Genomic DNA, 21,037 nt, shown 5'->3' with positions numbered 1-21,037 from the left:
GTTTCTACATCCTTCCTCATCATCATCACGCACACGTGTATCTGGGGGTCACCTTTTTGGGGTTAATTTCTCTCACGCTTTCTTTTTTTATCATCATCGTCATCTGCATCATCTTCGAGAAGCTCGGCGTGCTGCGAGTAAAGCACGGCGAAAATCCGCTTCACGGACCGTGCGACGTTTATCGATTCGTGAGTTTTTCGAGACACGTGCGGACGCGCACGTATACGTCTTCTACACACAATACACAAGTACACACTCTTCATTGCAGGAAGTTTATCTTAAATTTATTGTTCAACCTCACTCGTTTGTATTTTCATTAATTTTTCTTCTCTTGGGTTTTTCTCTTCGGAGTTTTTCCCTTGAGCCACGAAATATATCTTCGTTCGTGGCTCATAATCAGTGCATTTTAAATTTATTTCACCTAGTTCATTCCCATCCTCCGTTCCGATAAATTCAGCAAAATTGTCTTTTTTTAGGTGGATTTTAATTAATTGTTTGTAAATTGAGTAGTATTTTTGTGCCGCGATCCCTCCTAAATTTTAAGTAACAAATTAGTTGACTTCGTCAAAATAGACGCAGCCAACAGGGCAGCAACACTCTTGCTACAGTTCATGGTGCCTCCTGTGAGGTTGAACTTTTTTCTTGTCGTATCACGTACTCGATTTTTTCGCGTGTCATCGTCGAATTGTTGATCGTGTTTCTGAGGATTGACGCTTTGCCACGAGGACCACGAGGAGTTGGAGAAAATTCTACGAGGCCGTTGCCATCGGCGCCAGCAACAGGGGATCTCACCGCCAGTCGTCACGTGCATCTTCGTCGAGCAAAGATAAGTCCTAGAGTCGATAATTTTTTCACCACCCGTTATATTTAAATATTTACTGTTTGGTTTCCATTTTTCTTTTATTTTATTGATTCTTGCCCTCCCTTGTGCATTTACCGTATAAATCTTTTTTTTTTTCTGTACCTTTTTTATTTTTATTTGTTCGTATTGAAAATATTAATTAATTGAAAATTTCCCTTTTTTATTTTTTATTTTTATTTCGCATTCATTTAGTTTTTTTTCTATTTTTTAGAGTCAATTTTTATTTTTTGAAAAATAGCATTACTTTCACATTTTACCCCACCTAATTTAACGTTTTTGTCGATTAGTGTCCCGTTACAATTAAGAATTCTTTATACTTTTCATTTTGTCAATAAACAATTATAGTCTATAAGAAGTGCGCGAGTGTCGTTTTTATAATACGCGAGTGTCGTTTTTATAATACGCGAGTGTCGGTTCGTGCAAGCGAGAAATTCAGTGCGAACATCAAATTCGAATTTAGAGAATTTCTAGACAAACAAAGATTCGTCGGGAGACGTGATCAGGCGTCGTTAATGAGCGGGAACGCACGCGCTCGGGAAAGCTAGGTCTAGTAGAAGAGAATCGAGAGTCTGAGAATAACAAGGGGGGGCGGTAGGACGCGCTTGATCTCGCACGCCAAGGGCTGCGGTCGCGTGGCTTTTAAATATCTGGTCGCACGGGATCTTTCAGCATTCTAACCTTTCGATTCCATAGCATTTCACAATATTATTCTATTCGCATTAACTACAATTGATTCGTCAAGGATACTCAATTCGGTTTTTCGTTATATTTGTTATTATCTTAGTATATTTAATTTCGAGTACAGTTAAGTTCATTAATTAGCTTCATTAATAAATTTCTTCCGTAGTTTTTTCGTATATTTCAATACAATATTTAGAAAATTTAACAATAGTCGATTTTTTGTTTTTATTTTTTGTAACAAGTTTAATTTTTTTTCTTCAAGTTCATTTTTTATCAAGTTATTATTTTTTTTTCTGTTTTTTCAAGTTTGTATTTTTTATCAAGTTTTTATCGTTCTGCTCTAAGAATTAGTTCCACCTTTGACAGGGTTACATCCGTTAAGTAAGGATGGCGCAAAATAGAGCCGTCCTTTCGAAACGTGCCGCCCTGAAGGGGCAGCTCACGTCGATCGTGAACGCTCTTGAACAAAAAGCGATCGACAAAACCAATGTGATGCTGCGACTCGAGCGGTTAAAAACTAGTTTCATTGCGTACGAGGAGTTGCACTGCGAAGCCTTCGAGGAGCTTGCCGAGCCTGATCCGGATGATGAAAATCACATCGCGATCGAGGATATTAGAGACCGTTATTATTCACTTGCGGCACGTATCACGTCCATGCCAGGTGGGGCCGTAAACAATCCTATGAACGGCACACAACCTCTCGGCTCGTCAACTTTTTTCGAGAAGCAAAAGCTTCTAAAACTTCCAGTTGCCGAACTCCCCAAGTTTGACGGTCAGCACGAAAAATGGATCACGTTTAAAAACGCGTTCGGAACCATGGTAGACGCGCGTACGGATATCGATGACCTAGTAAAATTTTTTTATTTACAAAACGCATTACAGGGAGAGGCTTTAAACAAAATTTCAATTTTCGACGCGACCGCAGAAAATTACAAAAATGCGTGGAAGGTTCTCGTTGATTCATATAATCAGAAAAAAGTTCTCGCGTCAAAACATTTAGATGCTCTGATGAATGTTATCATCAAACCGTTAGAGGTTGCCAACGCACAGGCGTTGTCAAGATTAGTCGATGACACCCGTCAGCATCTCAATGTTTTGCATTCGTTAGGCATAAAACCGGATGAATCGATGATCGTGCGTTTTTTGGAGCGGGCCATTCCAATCCCCATTAGACATAAATGGGAAGAGTCGTTGGATTTAAATGTTCTTCCAACGCTTGACCAGTTTTTCAAATTCATCCACACGACAACTTTCCATTTGTCTACGATGGAGGACGAAATCAAGCGGGTGAATCAGGAAAAGGGGGCGAAGCGTCAAGGGGACCGAGAATTCGAGACAGCTGCGAAAAGGGCGAAGAACACGGGACAGGCGCGTGCGATGGTCACTAATACAAATGCATTTAAATGTTCGAGCTGCGGAGAGGCACACCGCATCTACTCTTGCCCGGAATACAACAAGTTAAGCGTCGAAGAGCGATGGAAAGTTATTCAACTTAAAAAATTGTGCCCAAATTGCGTAGGAGTACACTCAGGGAACTGTAGAGCGGGGTCCTGTAAAACATGCGGCGAGCGGCATCACACGTCTCTCCATCGCGACTCGAAGAATGCGAAGCCAAGCGCGTGACTTGGAGTGGGCGTGCTAGAGACGATCACCCGAGCCGCACAGTCACAGCTAATGATGAGCGCAGTTATTCGAGTCAAAAATGCGCAGGGTAATTTCGTCGAAGCACGCGCGCTTCTTGACACATGTGCTACGGCCCATTTTATAACCGAAAAATTCGCGCGTGAATTAAAACTTCCGTTAAATGCGTGTTCTATCCCCGTGGGCGCGATTAACACATTAAACACGACTACGAAGTATCGGGTTGAGATTAATTTTCGGTCACGTTCAAGTGATTTCGCGAAAACTTTAACTTTTCTCACCATCCCTAAAATAGCCGATTTCGTACCCGATGAGCCTTTTCCGCGGTCGTCAATAGCTATCCCACCAAATTTGAAACTTGCCAATCCCCGTTTTCATATTCCGCGTCCAGTAGATATGCTTATCGGCTCCGGAGCCACGTTATCACTTCTATCAGTCGGTCAAATACGCGTTTCGAACGGGAGCGATTTAACGTTGCAAAAAACACAATTAGGTTGGGTGATCGTGGGCGGTATTGTAAATGACAACCTCAAAACATCAGCAGTGACGTGTAACTTAAGTGCTTTAACCGAACAGTTAGCGAAGTTTTGGGAAATCGAAGAGGTTAAGAACGTAGTGGGCGTATCAGATCCGGAGTCTCTATGCGAGCGGCATTATGTAAAAAATACAACACGCGATCGAACCGGGCGGTATATTGTGCGTCTTCCATTTCACAAAGAAGTAGCGGATTTAGGAAACTCTCGCGCGCAAGCTCTTCGTCGGTTTCATGCGATGCGCCGAAAGTTGCAAGCAGACGATGAACTCAATCGCGAATATACGAAGGTACTTGACGAATACATAGCACTCGGACATATGACGTTGTTGCAAAACGAAACACCAGACGGATATTACATGCCACATCATGCGGTCGTAAAATCGTCGAGTAATACGACAAAGGTGCGTGTAGTATTCGACGCGTCCGCGAAAACTGACAGAGGCGTCTCGTTAAATCAAAAACTACTTGTAGGCCCCACCATTCAACCGAAACTTTTCGAACATTTGATGCGATTTCGATCTTATGTGTTCGTCTTAACCGCAGACATAGAGAAAATGTATCGGCAGGTCTTAGTGCATCCCGACGACAGGCGATATCAGCGTATTTTTTGGAATCATGGGAAAGAGATCGCGGTATACGAGCTGAACACGGTCACATTCGGAGTCGCCTCTGCTCCCTATCTCGCGATACGAACGCTTCACCAGTTGGCGGACGATAAGGGGCGCGATTTTCCGTGAGCAGCAAAAATTTTGAAACGCGACTTATACGTTGATGACCTGTTAACAGGTGCAAATTCGATCGAAGAACTTGCGATACTTCGCGACGAAATTATCGGTATCTTGGGGCGCGGAAAATTCAATATTCGACAATGGGCATCCAACCATCAATACGCGTTCGATACGCTAGATCGGAAAATTTTTGAGAGTGATTGTGCGGTAAAGACGGAAGCAGTTTCGAAAACACTCGGGGTAACTTGGGATTCACGAGCGGATACGTTTATTTATACCGTCAAGGAAATTACAATTCCGAATAAAATCACGAAGCGCCATACACTTTCCGAAATTGCAAAGATTTCTGATCCACCGGGTTTGTTGGGGCCGGTAGTTCTGTACGCGAAATTAATCATTCAGGAATGTTGGAAACAAAAGTGTGATTGGGACGAATCGGTACCGCAGGAGTTGTATTCGCGATGGGTGGAGTTTGCAAACCAGCTGTCTCTCATCCGCAATTTTGCAGTAGACCGAAAAATCCTTATCGATAGACCTACGAAAATCGAGTTACATGGATTTTGCGATGCGAGTTTATTAGGTTATGGTGCTTGTTTTTATTTGCGTTCAGTAGATCGGTATGGAAATTGCGTTGTGCGTCTGGTATGTGCGAAGTCTCGAGAAGCTCCGGTAAAATTGAAAACGATCCCGCAACTGGAGCTATGCGGTGCCCTGCTCCTCGTGGGATTATACAGTGAAATGCGTCCATCTCTAGAATTTGAAATTCATAAAGTAGTACTCTGGTCGGATTCAACGATCGTATTGCATTGGCTTAGAAAATCACCGGAAACTCTTAAAGTTTTCGAAGCAAACAGAGTTAGAAAAATTCAAGCGCTGGACGTCGTTCACGAATGGATGCATGTGCGAACGAAAGACAATCCGGCTGATGCACTGTCCCGAGGTCAATTACCTATTGAGTTTTTAAACAATCGAATGTGGCTGAATGGACCTGAGTGGTTGAAAAAATCCGAAAGCGAGTGGCCGAGAATGGCGTTGACGTCACCTAGCGAATTGCCAGGTCTTAAGAGCAAAACGTGTCTTTTAGTAAATTCAGGGGTAGAAATTTTTTCGCGATTTTCCTCATATTCCAAATTAGTCAACGTGATTGCGTATTGTCTTCGTATGCGTCGTTCAAATAAGTTCAAAGGGAAATCGATCAGCGTGGAAGAAAAACTTGAAGCGGAGCGTCGGGTGTTAAAATTAATTCAAGCAGAGCAATTGGCTGAAGAAATCGCGCGTGTATCTGCAACTAAAAAGGTAAAAAGTGCACGGTTAGCAGCGTTCGATCCATTTGTTGATGAGCATGGTATTTTACGAGTTGGCGGACGGTTAAAAAACGCGAAAATTTCCTTCGATCAAAGGTATCAAATTTTATTACCATCGCACCATCATGTTTCTGATTTAATAATCCGAGATGCGCACTATCGTACTTTGCATGCGGGAATCCAAACTACGTTACACACTATAAGACAGCGTTTTTGGTTGTTCGACGGAAAGCAACAAGTTCGAAAAATCGTACGAAGATGCGTAGAATGCGTACGCCATCGCTCCAATCCGATTCATAGTAAAATGGGAAATTTGCCATCAGCACGCGTTACCGAGTCTGGCGCATTTACTCACGTGGGAATAGATTTTTTCGGGCCGATGTACATCAAAGAGAAAAAACTGCGGAATCGTAATCGTGTTAAGGTTTATGGTTGTGTGTTTGTATGTATGGCATCGAAAGCAGTGCATATCGAAATAGTGAGCGATTTAACCACCGAAGGATTTTTAGGCGCGTTTAAGCGTTTTTGCGGCCGACGCGGCATTCCCAAACACGTGTTTTCGGACAACGGCACGAATTTTGTCGGAGCAAGTAATGAATTACAAGAAATGTACGCTCTGTTTAATTCCGACCAGTTTCGTGACGATGTTGACCATTTCGCAGTCCAGAGAAACATCATCTGGCATTTCAATCCGCCGCTTTCACCACACTTCGGTGGGATTTGGGAGTCGGCAGTAAAATCGTTTAAACACCATCTTAAGCGAGTGATCGGCGAACAACTCTTAACCTTTGAAGTACTTAATACCCTCGTTATTGAAATCGAAGCCATTCTCAATTCTAGACGACTTTATAGTATATCAAATGATCCTAATGATATAGCGGCCATCACGCCGGCACATTTATTAATTGGAAGACCATTGAATTTTTTGCCGGAAGCTGACCTTTCTTGTGTTCCAGGTAACCGATTGTCAGCATGGCGTTTCATCACGAAAGCACGACAAGATTTTTGGAAGCGATGGCACCTGGAATATTTGCATGAACTTCAACGTCGACAAAAGTGGAGCAAGTCCAATCACGAGATCGGTATCGATTCCGTCGTCCTCCTTATCGATAGAAATCAACCCTGCATGCGATGGCGGCTGGGGATTGTCGTCGAGATCCACCCGGGCGCTGATGGCATCGTACGAGTCGTCACCGTTAAAACTGCGCAAGGGAGCTTCAAACGCAACGTCACATCGTTGTGTCCACTACCGATCTCAGCGTCACAAGAAGACTGAATTTTCGATCGTGTTGTCTGTCTTGTATTAAACCGATTTGTGTAAACATTGCTCGAATTGTAGACACACTTCCACATCTTTACACTCTCACACCATCGTACGATTCGCACAGTAAGCATTTTTTCGAATACGATACACATACGATGTTTTCGATTTTGCTCGCCTTCTCTCGCAACGGGGGGAGCATGTTTAGTCGAAACGACTAAAATTCGTAGACCGCCTCGTGAGCGGTGGAGGATCAATCTCGCAGCACGCTGAAGGTGGCAGCACACCGAGTTCATACAAAATTCATCACATATTCACATATGCAAGCGCTGGTCAATTTCTCTCTTACCTTCATCCTTTTTCTCCTTTTGTTTCAGTTGGTACAATTATTCGCTCTCGCGCCAACTCTCATTATGTCTCTCTCTCTCTATACTCGCATAAGCTAGACATTTTCTCTCCTTCTCTATCATGCGCCTACATCTCCATCTCCTTTGCTCTTATTAAGTGTCCTCGGGTCATAGGTCTCTCCCCCTCTCTTAATTGCTTACATCATTCTCTCTCTCTCCTTTCCTGGCTTTCCACATAAGGTGTAAGGGATTGATGGGTCCTGACGACTGCAGCGGGTGGGAGAATTAAAAAGGGGAAGGGGGGTCTTGCGACTACTTTGGGTGGGCGCGCCGGGTCAGTTCCGATCTATCTGTCTATACAGAGCGGTCTACAGTTGTCAACTGCGATCTCGAGTATCTGGCATAGTTGGATATTATATTCGTCCTACTGGTTTCTACATCCTTCCTCATCATCATCACGCACACGTGTATCTGGGGGTCACCTTTTTGGGGTTAATTTCTCTCACGCTTTCTTTTTTTATCATCATCGTCATCTGCATCATCTTCGAGAAGCTCGGCGTGCTGCGAGTAAAGCACGGCGAAAATCCGCTTCACGGACCGTGCGACGTTTATCGATTCGTGAGTTTTTCGAGACACGTGCGGACGCGCACGTATACGTTTTCTACACACAATACACAAGTACACACTCTTCATTGCAGGAAGTTTATCTTAAATTTATTGTTCAACCTCACTCGTTTGTATTTTCATTAATTTTTCTTCTCTTGGGTTTTTCTCTTCGGAGTTTTTCCCTTGAGCCACGAAATATATCTTCGTTCGTGGCTCATAATCAGTGCATTTTAAATTTATTTCACCTAGTTCATTCCCATCCTCCGTTCCGATAAATTCAGCAAAATTGTCTTTTTTTAGGTGGATTTTAATTAATTGTTTGTAAATTGAGTAGTATTTTTGTGCCGCGATCCCTCCTAAATTTTAAGTAACAAATTAGTTGACTTCGTCAAAATAGACGCAGCCAACAGGGCAGCAACACTCTTGCTACAATTCATCGAGGTTAAGGTTTATTTATCATTCAGAGATAACCTCTTAAGCTTAAGTTTATATTTCCTATTTTTATTTTATTTCAGAAATGCTTCATCATAGCTTACGCGTAAGATGATTGTTGTCAAAATCAAATTAAAATTAAAAAAAAAGTTGATTGACTCATAGTTTATGACATATTTACATTTCTTCGATAATTTAACGAAGTTTACCACGTTGACCAGGGAAAATGAAAGAATTATGTGATAAAGAAAGTTTTCAAAAAGTACACGTAATTATTTGTAATAAAACTTCTATAAACCCTAAAAAAGCTTTAAAAATAGTTTCTAAAACTTCACGTAATTGATGTAGGATTTTCATTTCTTATGGAAATAAATTAATTATTTTAGGAAGTTTTAGCTTTGATACTGAATTCTTTTTTTTATGAAAAATAAAAAAAAATTGCTTGACTTTTTTGTATGATAAATGTATAGGAACGAAAGCGTAAGCGTTGTCAGTTCATTTTTATACGTAGAGCAAGCCTTGTTTATCAGATATCTTGTCAAACTAGATAAATAAGTTAGTAGATAAATGTAAAATTATAATTTGAATCTCCATGCCAGATGAATCTCGTTAGACAGAAAATGTTTTTTGTGGTACCCACAACCAAAATGGATACATCCTAAGCCTTACTTATTCAATACTAGCGACCCCCCGTCTTAGCGTAGCCCAAGACTCACAAAATGAAACCGTAGTGTGTTGACACGTAATGTAAAACGTTTTTAGTTAATTTTACATTTATTCTTGACATTTCTTGGAATTGAAAAATTCTAATTAAAAAAAAAAAATTAGTTTAGCATCCATCCACTTTTGGTCGAATAAACTGCAAAAAAGTTGAAAAAAAAAAAAAAAAAAATGGTGCTGGGAAGTACCGTGCGCTCCTTACGCCATGAAATATTTGTTGGCCGTAAATAATTGTTGATTTGCACTTTCTCACGTAATAATCCTATATTTAAAAAAACGACGGGTCACGTAATAAAGCCGGTTTATTCGTTGTGTGATTGGCTGAAACTGATCAAGTGCGGGTAGATTTGAAAATAAAATTTTGAAAAATCAGTGAAAAGTCATTAAAATTTTTAAGTGGATAATACAATAGTACGTGTTACGACAAAGCTATAACTATTGTATTTTTCTTTAAAAATATAGAAAATAAATGTTTGATTGAATTTTAGGGGTTGGTGCGAGGTGCGCGCAAGATGCGCAGCCCCCTAGTAAATAAATAAGCTATTTGTTCAAGCTGTAAATTTTTAAAACTGGCAAAAAATTTTTTTTCGAATCATAAAACTTTGTTACCAGAGCAACAAAGTCCTGGAGCCTAATCTCTCCTAAAAAAGTACAAGATTAAGCATACATTATTAGACAAGTAAGATTCTTTGCTTAATTTTTAAATTCTCATATGTTTTATGCCAAACACAAAAGCTTATAACAATGTGCACATTTTATTAATTCAGAATTATCACACTTTTTACAATTACCTAATACTTTTAATACTTCTTGTTAAAACAAACTTAAAATTATGAAATTGACTTGGATCGGGAACAATCTATATTTTTATACCAATATAGTATGGAACGTAAAGTTTTCACTTTGAGCTAATTGTGTTCATCGCTAAAATTGAAAAATTTTAAGAGTCAGTGTTATAAAATAATGGAAAATGTAAAACTTAGGGAAGATTTGTGTATAGTAGGTACTGCAAGGAATATGTTTAATCTGATAAGGTTTCTTTGGGCTATAACATCTTGGGACCTTTCCGTGTTAGCACATACCTTTTAAAAACCTTTAACTTTAATGCCCCCATAATATGCAAAGTTTTCATTTATATAGATAAGTAATTTTATAAGAACTTAAGCACATTTTATTTGTTTTATTAGTTTTTGAAGACTTTATAGAGAAAAACTTTATTTGTAATATAATACTTAATTCATCAATTTTGTGTGATTTCTGAAACTTACAGAATTTTGTTCGATGTTGGATTTCAAAAAAAAAATGTATCACCTTAAAAGCCATAAATTTCAGTAACAACTCGAGAAGAAGATCGATCATGCGGAATGGAAAAAATTCAAAAAGAGGGGAAGGAATGTAAAAAAGAATTGGGGGAGTGTACAAAAGATTCTGAAGATTCTGACTTTGAAGATGATGAGGTTGACTTTCCTAATTTTAGTTTCAGTGATGATTCGAAAGTATCGAAAAAAATAGTACGTACTATTTAAAATAGTTTATGTACAACAATTAAAAAAAGTTGGTTAATAAGTATTAACATAATAACTTTAATATTATGTGAGTATTTAGATTTTCTACAAAAAAAATTGTTTTTTAACGAAAGCAAATTAATTCTAGTATTTGTATTTATTAAATCATTGGACACAATTACTATACGTTGGTATTGAATTGAAAATTGCCATAATTTTATAAAAAAATTTTTCAAAAACAGAATATTGAATCACAGCCATCACCTTATTGTTCTAACTTAAAGGTTAAAAAATATTAACTCAAAGCATAAAATCTTAGTCGTACCTTATCTTTCTCTTGGCTTTGATTGTATTTATGATTGAAACTCACCACTTCGAGTGTTTTTAAATGTTTTTTTCACATGAGCTCACTTGTTACATACACAACTAGTAATTAGCTTCAGTTGATATATTTTTTCCCTCATACTCTAGAGTTAAAGACGCCTTTTCTGCCTATTTTTCGGGAGAAAAGAGACTCATTTCTCCCTCTAAAGGATGCGCTCCAAACAATTGCGCATACTGATATAGATAAACAATAAGTACTCTTGTATATAGGCTGCATTCCGCAAACGTTGCCAATGTTATAGAATACAGCCTTAACCTATGAACTTTTGTATTAGCGCGAGTGCGTATTTGCACATTGAATAATGTGGATTACTTTGAATTCTACAAAAATACTTTATTACGTCTTTTATATATTATTTAACGTAGTGGTATAGAACAATATTCTGAGTCTAAAATAAATATTGAATGAGTTGATACAGTTATTTATAAGATTAAGCATGAACGTTACAGTTTGCAACTGTACACTGTCATTTTTGTTATATGCATTCGTGCAAAGTGACGAATGATCGTGGCCTTCAGTACTGAACCAGCTTTTTGTAATGAATGAACCTTTCGTGTCTGGTTAAATTCGTTTGTTACAAAATAATAGATTGAAATGCATACGGAATGTACCATATATGTATCATACAGTCCGTATACCTATTACCAATATCTATGCGATAAACTCGCATGCGCACTTTTAGCAAAAGATGGAATAAAAGAGTGACAGCATTTTTTTTTGTTTCAATAACTTTCTTAATTAAAAAATATCATTCAAAAGCATGTTGTGCGTCTTTTTCTCTAGATTTGTGAGAAACCGTATATGCAACTCAAGAGATAAGTGAGCTTCCTTTTCCACGTATATGACACCCTCGGCTTCGCCTTGGGTGGCAATCCATACGTAAAAGAGGAAGCTTACTTTTCTCCCACGTAGCGTAATATACTATTTTTATGTATTACAGTGCTAAATATCTAGTTATGCCCTATAAGCACTACTTAGAGCACTCAGCACTTGAAAATGGGATAGAGAGAAGGATGGGATGAGATAGGGGTGACTAACACTGACGACGAAGCAATTACTAACAAATAAACACAAATTAAAGTGTATAAAATCATATTGATCTATGATACTACAGCTTACTGAAGTCAATGGAGAAGAGACCAACCAAATAAAGACTGAAGATAATTTAAGCAGTGAAAATGAAAAAAATAATGTAAAGGTAAATAAATTGAAGACCTTGTATTACATTAAATATTTATGAAAAAAAGTAGTGTATTTATTATTGTAACTATTGACGAGCAGCTAAATTCAGGCAAAACACTACGTCTTGCATGTAAGGTAGGACCTGTCTACGAGGTTCCGAGCAAAAAGTGTTATTTAAATAACAAAATTCAATTTTTATTTTATTTTTTTTATACTCATCTACATTTTAATAAATATGTACTATCTATAGATGTTGAATAATCAGTTTATATGATACAAAATTCTTCTTAATTTTTTTTAAAAGTTTTTTGTTATTGACTGTATTATAACAGCACCATGGATAAAATATTAAAAAAGGTGTTAGTAGAATATTTATGATTTTCGTACTAAATGTTTTGGCTTAAAGTATAGTGTACTAAATTGAATGATATAAAGCTGTTTTTAAGCAATTTTTGTTGGCTAAGTTGTTTATAAGGTACTTAAAGTTTTATTTTAGTGAGCTTTAAAAATGTTGTAATTAATACTTTGTTATAGAATTTGAATTTATTTTCTTAACAGTAAAAATTTTTTTTTGCTTTTTTGGTATTTATTTTGAATTGCATAGCGTCTGCATTGCGATTTAAAACAAAACGTATGAAACAAAAAAGTTTTATTTTAACGAGATCTATAATGGTCTTTGATCACGGACGTTTTAAATAAGAACGCATAAAAATGCTGTCAAAATTATTCTTGTCTATGAAACTTGTCAAAATTTGAACCATTAGCTGAGATATGCAGTCCAAAACTATCAACAACATTTGAGCGTTTCAGCCTGTTTGGATTATAATCACTTGAGTTAGCCGAAACACTTAATAAGATAAATACATACGTCCATACGTACATTATGTGACTACTACAGATCATCTTTATACTAGGATCAAAGATTTTTTATATTGAGAATATACGATTTATAAGGGGTTACGATTTTTGCTCTGACAAAATTATAAGGCACTTCCATGCGTTTGTCGTATTTACAAATTATGATAATAAATAAAATAAAATTACGCATTTACTTAACATATTTACATAATTTACAGTAGACGTACAACTGTGGTATGACTCAGCCAACAATACTGTTTCATGGTAGTGGCTCCGTTGATATTGCCTCGGATATTACGGTAGAAGACGAGTCACAGAAAATTTGCTTCAATCACAGCTAGACTAACATTTTGATAACAAATGCCCCACACAAGAACACTGAGGGTCAATTAGCAGACTGAGCTAGAAAAGGATTCACTGTTTGAAGAGGTTTGGTCTATTTTATGCTAGTAAAAATAACTATTTTTTCTTTGTATACGTATAACTCTTTCAAAACGTTTTAGAAAATACATAATTGTAAAGTTTTTTTTTGTACATGTAAAATCTATAATTATTTACATTGTATAAGCCCAATAATTATTCTGTACACATTATAAGCGACAAAATATTTTCTAAACTTTATATTTTTTCTGATAAATGAGTTGATTTTTCTGTGTTAAGACTTCTTTTTAGTACTTGTAGAACTTTCATATTTTTCTGCAAGCGTACATTGTGTTTTAAAAAAAATTAAAATACTTTGATATTTCTTTGAAAATTTTTCTTTTTTCGTATTACTCTTAAAATATTCATTAGTGATGAATAGTTTTACGTCGGTCAATAATAATAGTAATAATTAAAGTTACGAAGAAAAACAGTTAATATGCACTATAACAACTTGGCATAATAAATCCAACTGATATATCAGTTAAGAATTAAGCTGATTTTTTTAACAATTTTTTTATTTATCTACTCAAAAGTCAAATCACTTATGAAGTGAGTTCACTCGCTAAGAGAATTAACGTCAATATATTCATAATATTTTGTACGGAGATTAATAAGTGTATAAAAAACCTTTGATTCAAATTTCAGGTCCCTTTATGGCTTATAAAGTGAGATATTGATAATTTTATCATTGAACTTTTAACGTGCAGTCTAATGAGAGTCAGTACTGTTCTGATACATAACCTGCAACATCTGGATAATCAACGTCAAGATTTGATTGGAAATTTTTTAGAAAATAGCTAAAAACTTGGTGATTACATAGCTACAATCTCATCATCATTCATGGCTTATGGAATAAGCAATAAATAAGTGAATAAAATAATTCTCCTTTGACAGCTACCGTTAGTATGTCGCGTTATATCTGTATATCCAGTCATGCACGTTACAATACTGCTGATCTTATGCGTCAAAAAGGTCAGGTATGAGTGAACTTCCTTGATTTAAAATTTTTTTTACATAATTGACAGCGTATATCTATAAATTATGTGTTTTTAATATTTTGAGTGTCATGAATATAAAAAAAATCTATAAAAGTAGGACTCCTCATAAATCAGGCTAAAACTCCCTAAAGCAAGTTCTTACAACAACTTATTTTAATAAAACTGCAGTTATCATCAATTAGTTTAAATTTAACAGTTTTTCTCAACAAATATTTTCAGCATGCATATCAATAATATTTTTTATGAAAATAAAAATTTAGTGTTATAAAATGAAAATGTTTCCACAGGATTTTTTGTGCACTACCAGTCACCAGCAGCCAACGAAGACGAAAAAGAACACAAAAATAAGGAAGAAAAAAATCTAAGGAAAAGAGAAAGTTCTCTATCGAATGAAACTTCTAGCTTAAAAGGAAAAAGAAAAATTAAAGCTAAACGCGATAGTGATTACTGCTACACTTAATTTGTAGTGTTTCGTCTAGAAAATTAAATGCATACATTATTTGTTTTCTTTTATGTCTAGCAGTGTATATTTGAGTCGACGAGCATTGTTTTTTTACCAAACAAAGATTTTGTTTGTAAAATTATAAATTAAATGAATATGTATTGATGAAGGATGTTCTTTAGAAGTTTAAAATTTTGGGATAGCTTGAACCAATATGTAATTTTTTAAAATATCGAATTACTTCAATATTATAAATAACATAGAATTCATTCTTCTTAGTATCACTGCTACCTGAAATGTTTTTGTCTTTAAGTGTTTGTCCTCTAAATTGTTTTCAAAAAAAATTTTTTTTCTTCTTTGTCTACGGAATTTTTGTTGGAATTTTGGATTTTGTCCACGGAGTTTTTGTCAGAACTTTTGTCTTTGAAATTTTTGTCCGTGGAATTTTTGTCAGAATTTTAGTGTTACAAATTTTTGTCCATGGAATTTTTTGTCGGAATTTTTGTCTGGAATGTTTGTCCATGACTCTTTTAGTCTAGCAATTTTTACCACTATTGTTGTGGCGTAACAGCTACTTATTATAGTTGTATAAGTCAGTTCTACAATCGACACAATATGACATAAATGACCCCACAGAAACTAAATGGAAATTTAGTTTCCCATCAAATGGGCTGAAATTAATACATGTTGTAGATTATAATCGCCTGATCAAAAGTTACCATAGGCACAAGTTCCAAAAATTGACAGTTTTAGAGAAAACAATTATTTAAGTAGCCGATTCTGCAAAAGTTAGTTTGACAGGCAATGCAGTGCATTTAATAAATGTAGCTCAATCAATGTACAGAGAAATGATCGAAAAGGGCTATGTCGAGTGCATCTATACCATTCTTGAATATCATTAAGCGTAATATAAAATTATTTTAGCTCAATCAATAGTAGCATAGCTTATTATCATTATTGTCTTGAAAGGGAAATCGAAAAGACTCCTTCCCAAAGAGGAGAGAAACGTCGTCAGGGGAATAAATTATAGTTTTTAACAGCAACAGCCATTGGTGTCAGTATTTATTGCATTTCGTCCTACCCGCTGTTATTGGAGTCATTAACATCATTAAATCCAGATCTTGTTGATTTCTAGCGGTACCTAGCTGGTATCTCCGATATGGTCGACTCGTGGTCAAAAGTCAAAGATTCCCGTACAAGGATTTTTGAAAACGTGTTTCTTTACGAGAAACACAGTAAGGCAACTCTAGTTAATGCAAAATTTTAACAAAGCTACAACTACTTATTCATCGGTTAATTATGATAAGCGCTTTCTCATAATAGAGGCAATCGATTTCCCATTTAAGACAATAATGATAATAAGCTATGCTACTATTGATTGAGCTAAAATGATTTTATATTACGCTTAATCATATTCAAGAATGGTAGAGATGCACTCGACATAACCCTTTCCGATCATTTCTCTGTACATTGATTGAGCTACATTTATTGAGTGCACTGCATTGCCTGTCAAACTAACTTTTGCAGAATCGGCGACTTAAATAATTATTTTCTCTAAAACTGTCAATTTTTGGAACTTGTGCCTATGGTAACTTTTGATCAGACGATCATAATCTACAACATGTATTAATTTCAGCCCATTTGATGGGGAACTACATTTCCATTGAGTTTCTGCGGGGTGCTTTTGTGGTACAGCGTAGGGGATCGTAGTTAAGAAAACTAACTTTCCCGCATAATACGACTGTATAATAAAGAAAGATTTAATACATTTTTTTATTGCTTTTTTAAAAATAGTAACTAAGGGAGTATGTTGGAAAAACGGTGTTAGAGTAGCTTTAATTTGGTTGGGAACAAGAGGGGGAGTGTAAGGAAGCGTGAAAAAGCTTAAGGGAGCTTAGAGGAGTGTAGGGGAGGACCAAAAAAATTTTTTCGTCACCGAATTATGTAAAAATTTACAGAATTAAATTTTTTTCGGGGAAGCCGTGAGGGAGTTATGGAAAAGCATAGGGAAGCGTGGGGGAGAAAAGTGACAGCCCTGCACAATACAACTATATACTATAAGAAGATACATACTAGTGGGATCCGCCCTCCTCCCCACTTCATTTGCCTTCCCCCTACTTCAACTTAATATAAGAATCTTCTAATTTAATACTTAAAATAGTAATTCATGTAACATTGGAACTTTTGTGTTGCTATATGCTTTATGAACCAATATAAATGTACGTTCATAGTTTGAAGTTTGTTAAGTTTTGAACAGTAAGCATAATACTTACAATGAGTGTAAATCAGAATATATTCATGATACTCATGATTTTTAAAAGAGTTTGTGGTCCTATTCGAATATCTCGAAAGAAACACTAACAGGTATACCATATACAGGAGAACCACAAATTATGATTCCTTATCCAAGTATGTGTGGCTTCAAATAATAATTGGCTTATCTTTTGATGAATTACAAATGTCAAAATTTGTAGTAGTTCAAGATTTTGATACTATTCTTGCGCTTTATTTACTTGCCATTTATTTTTGTCTTATGTTTTTTAAAATTTTTATTTTACGTAGAAAATATATTTTTCATTTTGGTAATGTGCATTTTTCCAACATATAAGAATTGTTTGTAACATTTCACTTTAAGATATTTCTTTTATTTGTACTTCAAAATCTTGACATGATTTTTAACCGTTTTTTATTCAAAATTAATGATCAATTTTAATAGCTGTAATGTCGTTATGAATGTATAACTGGGTTGTTACTTTCAATAACTGAAGTGAAAGCAATAATATGGCAATCTTGATCTTGTTATTTGAACTATAAATGGTTTTTCGTCTTGTGATAGCTTTGCATTAAATGTTGCAAAACCCAACAATGTATAATATAACTCAATCCTTTCTTGAAATTCTCCATCCTGAAATAGTGGCTATAAAATGCGTTTTTTTAATCAACCTAAATTTGGTGACATCATTTTACTTTTGCAATAACAATTATTCTTATTTTTTTTTTACTTTTATAAACTGCTTAATACTCAGAATTTATGTACATAGTAAATTGAAGAAAAAAATAAATCTAAAACTTATAGCTACTAAAATAATGAAATACACATTCTTTAAAAAAATTCGTTTTATTATTTCTAAATTTGTGTTTCATATTTGTATACTTTTTCAACTTTATTATTTGAATTCGAATTATCCTTTCATTGTTTCAAAAGTTATTTGTTTTTTCGAATAGTAAAAGGGAAAAAAATCAAAGCATCTACTGCTCTTTAATGATACGGGTTTTAAGTTATACTAACATACACAAATAACTTAAAATAAAAGTTTTCGAGGAAAATGAAAATAGAAACAGGAGGTGTTTCAATTTTCAATGTTAATTAATAAATAATCAATGCTTTGAAATGAATATTTTTGATTTTTTTGCTTATTTTTCATCGTGCTTGGACATTTATTGCACCAAAATATCTTATAATATTAAAAAATTGTGTAAATTTTTAACAAATTTTCATCTAGATAAATCATAAGAAGATGATAAATATATTTTTTTTTTAATCATGTTAGATCACTTACGTTCTTTTCTAATATATTCTCATATATAATACACAATATGCTAAAATTAATAAATTTTGTTTCGCTGCATATTTGCTTGTATTTTAGATATAGTTATATAGTTACATGCTGATAAACTTTTTTCTTAACTTGAATATACATTAATATTTTTAATCCTACTACACTTAACCTTTTAGTTGATTCACGGTACGAATATTATTTGGAGCTAGTGTCAACATAAATTATGTTTGATAAATAAATAATTGTAGTATTTAATTCTACAATAATAGAAAATTTAATAACTCTCTCCATTACTTAACAAACTTCAGCTAAAATCTTAAAAATAAGCTAGAACTATAAGTTAGTTATTAAAATATTAAAAAAAAATTTATTCACCCTTTCAAAAAAACAGTAAAAATCATGTTTCAAATAGCCCCTCTATTCCCTAAATAATTTTGATACACATACATATGTTTCTTTCTTCTTAAGCTTGGTTTTTGTAGTTGAAAAAAAAAGATTTTAAAAATTCTATTGAGTTTTCAATAAATCAGAAATGTTATCTTTGGAGACGGTAGAGATAAATTAGGAAATGATTACCCAAATAACAGGGTAGTAAAGAGGGAGGTAAAGGAGGAGCATGATAGAGTGGGTGATAGTTTGCTAAAATATTGTTAAATTAAAAATCACTTTGAAATAAGCAAATAACTATGTGATTTGAAAGGTAGCTGAGGAGGAGCAGGGGGTAACTGAGACTATCTTTTGTTCATACAATTATATAATACGGGTGATATACAAACTTAGAATTGTAACTTTCAATAATAATTTTTTTTGTCACTATTTGTCAACCTGATTTTAGTTACCTGCATACACGCGCACGCATCTTTGCACAAATGCTAGTTTTATGTTAGCGAATCGTCGTATGGACGAGAACCAAGCTCCCACCTTTCAATTTGTATACGTACATGTATATGTGAATTCCTGTAGCCATGGTTACCATTCGTCTAAACTCAGTACCACTATTGCTTTCTTTCCTTTATAACCTTATCTAAAAACCATCAGTTCTCAACTATCTTATTTTTGTTTTTTATTGTTTCTTCCTTCGGGCCTTGCTTACACTTTTTAGTTTAGTCTGCAGTTCTCGATGCCGACCATTTACCAACATTCGTTTGCTCGAGAATCCATCTGACTGAGCACCTACTTGCCCGAATACTCATTTATCCATGCCCATCAGTCCACTGATCCAAACTCAAACGCTCAAAGGTTCCCCGAATTTTTTTTACTGACTATGTAAACTTGCGAATTCACAATAAATATGATTTATTTTTTTTACTTACCTTTTGATATTTTCACAAATTGATGATGTGGCCAATGAATTTTTATTACGTCAAAAGGTGATTTTTGACTTAATGACGTTCTTCACTTAGTTACTGGGGATAAAGTTCAGAGAAGTGAGAGGAACGTTAATGTGTGCAGTAAAGCTAGCAATTGTTTTTCTCATGTGGATGTACTCACATACATGCTTTTACGCACATTTCATCCCCTCTTTCTAAATTCATTTGAAAACCAACTTGTGGATCTATTTGAAAATTCGATAGGTTTATCTAAAAGTAATCTTTTGTACCCAAAAAATTGGCAGTTTCCTACAAATCATATCAATGACATTTAACGTTACTTTTTCATACGGTTACATGTTAAATATCGATTTTTTTTAATGTAACATATGTAAAATAATGGCATAGTCAAATGAACTGCAATTTTTGTTGGTATTTCTTATGCTCATTCAATGTACGTTTGCCGTTTGAACAATATTTGTCAAAAAATCTATGTATGATAAACGTCCTGAAGGGACATTCACTAGAATGTAATACTACCCTTTTTAAGTAAACTATGCTACAGAATGGTTTTTCTTAATTTTCTATACAATTGTATTTTGGGTATTAAATATAGACGAGGAATAAGAGTGGGGTCGTATACGGTAGATGTGAGCGTAATGTTACAGATGTAATCAGCGTAGGCAGTGGAAAGTTGTTTTGAAATAACCAAAAGATTCGATGATAGCGCACAGTCTTGTACTGGCCTTCCTATAGATTATTTTTATTGTGTTGTGCCGTAATATATTGTTTATAATCGTTAACTCATTAAATATTAAAATATTTATTGAAACCACACTCAACTCACGTAGGTATACTCTTTCCAACGATAATTGCACCATTTCCGTACGCAATATCGTTTCATAGAAGGTAAATTTATATTTATAATTATATTATCTGTCATACGATTTTATAGACGTATAACTTCTTACTTGGGTACCCAACCACCCACTGTCCACTGGTTTTTTTTTTTTTTTTTTTTTTTTTAATCTAACACTTATAATATACCCTAATTTCAATTAGAAGGCAACCTAACCTAGTTCTCTCATAAGAGACCGTGTTAAACTGTCAGTATTTATTAATTATTTTTTTCCTGGTAAAAATCTGAAAAATTCATTTGCGTTCCTGATGGGCTCAAATATAGCATACATTTTTTTGGCACGATTTGACTTTTTGAACTTTTCTCCCAAACCTGTTTAGTGTTATAATAATTTTTAT

General features: G+C 35.0%; 1 protein-coding gene across 2 annotated transcripts in view; it reads left to right on the top strand.

The window, feature by feature from the left end:
• The window catches only part of LOC106642159 (uncharacterized), a 378,658-nt gene that overhangs the window by 246,605 nt on the left and 111,016 nt on the right, over nt 1-21,037 (top strand). The window lies entirely within an intron of this gene.

The sequence above is a fragment of the Copidosoma floridanum genome, unplaced genomic scaffold (genome assembly GCF_036245765.1).
Source record: "Copidosoma floridanum isolate Cflo_tuat_1 unplaced genomic scaffold, Cflo_Japanese_pri ptg000006l, whole genome shotgun sequence".
NCBI classification, from domain to species: Eukaryota; Metazoa; Arthropoda; class Insecta; order Hymenoptera; family Encyrtidae; genus Copidosoma; species Copidosoma floridanum.
The sequence above is the reverse complement of the archived record's forward strand: the minus strand, read 5'-3'. Positions and strand labels throughout refer to the sequence as shown.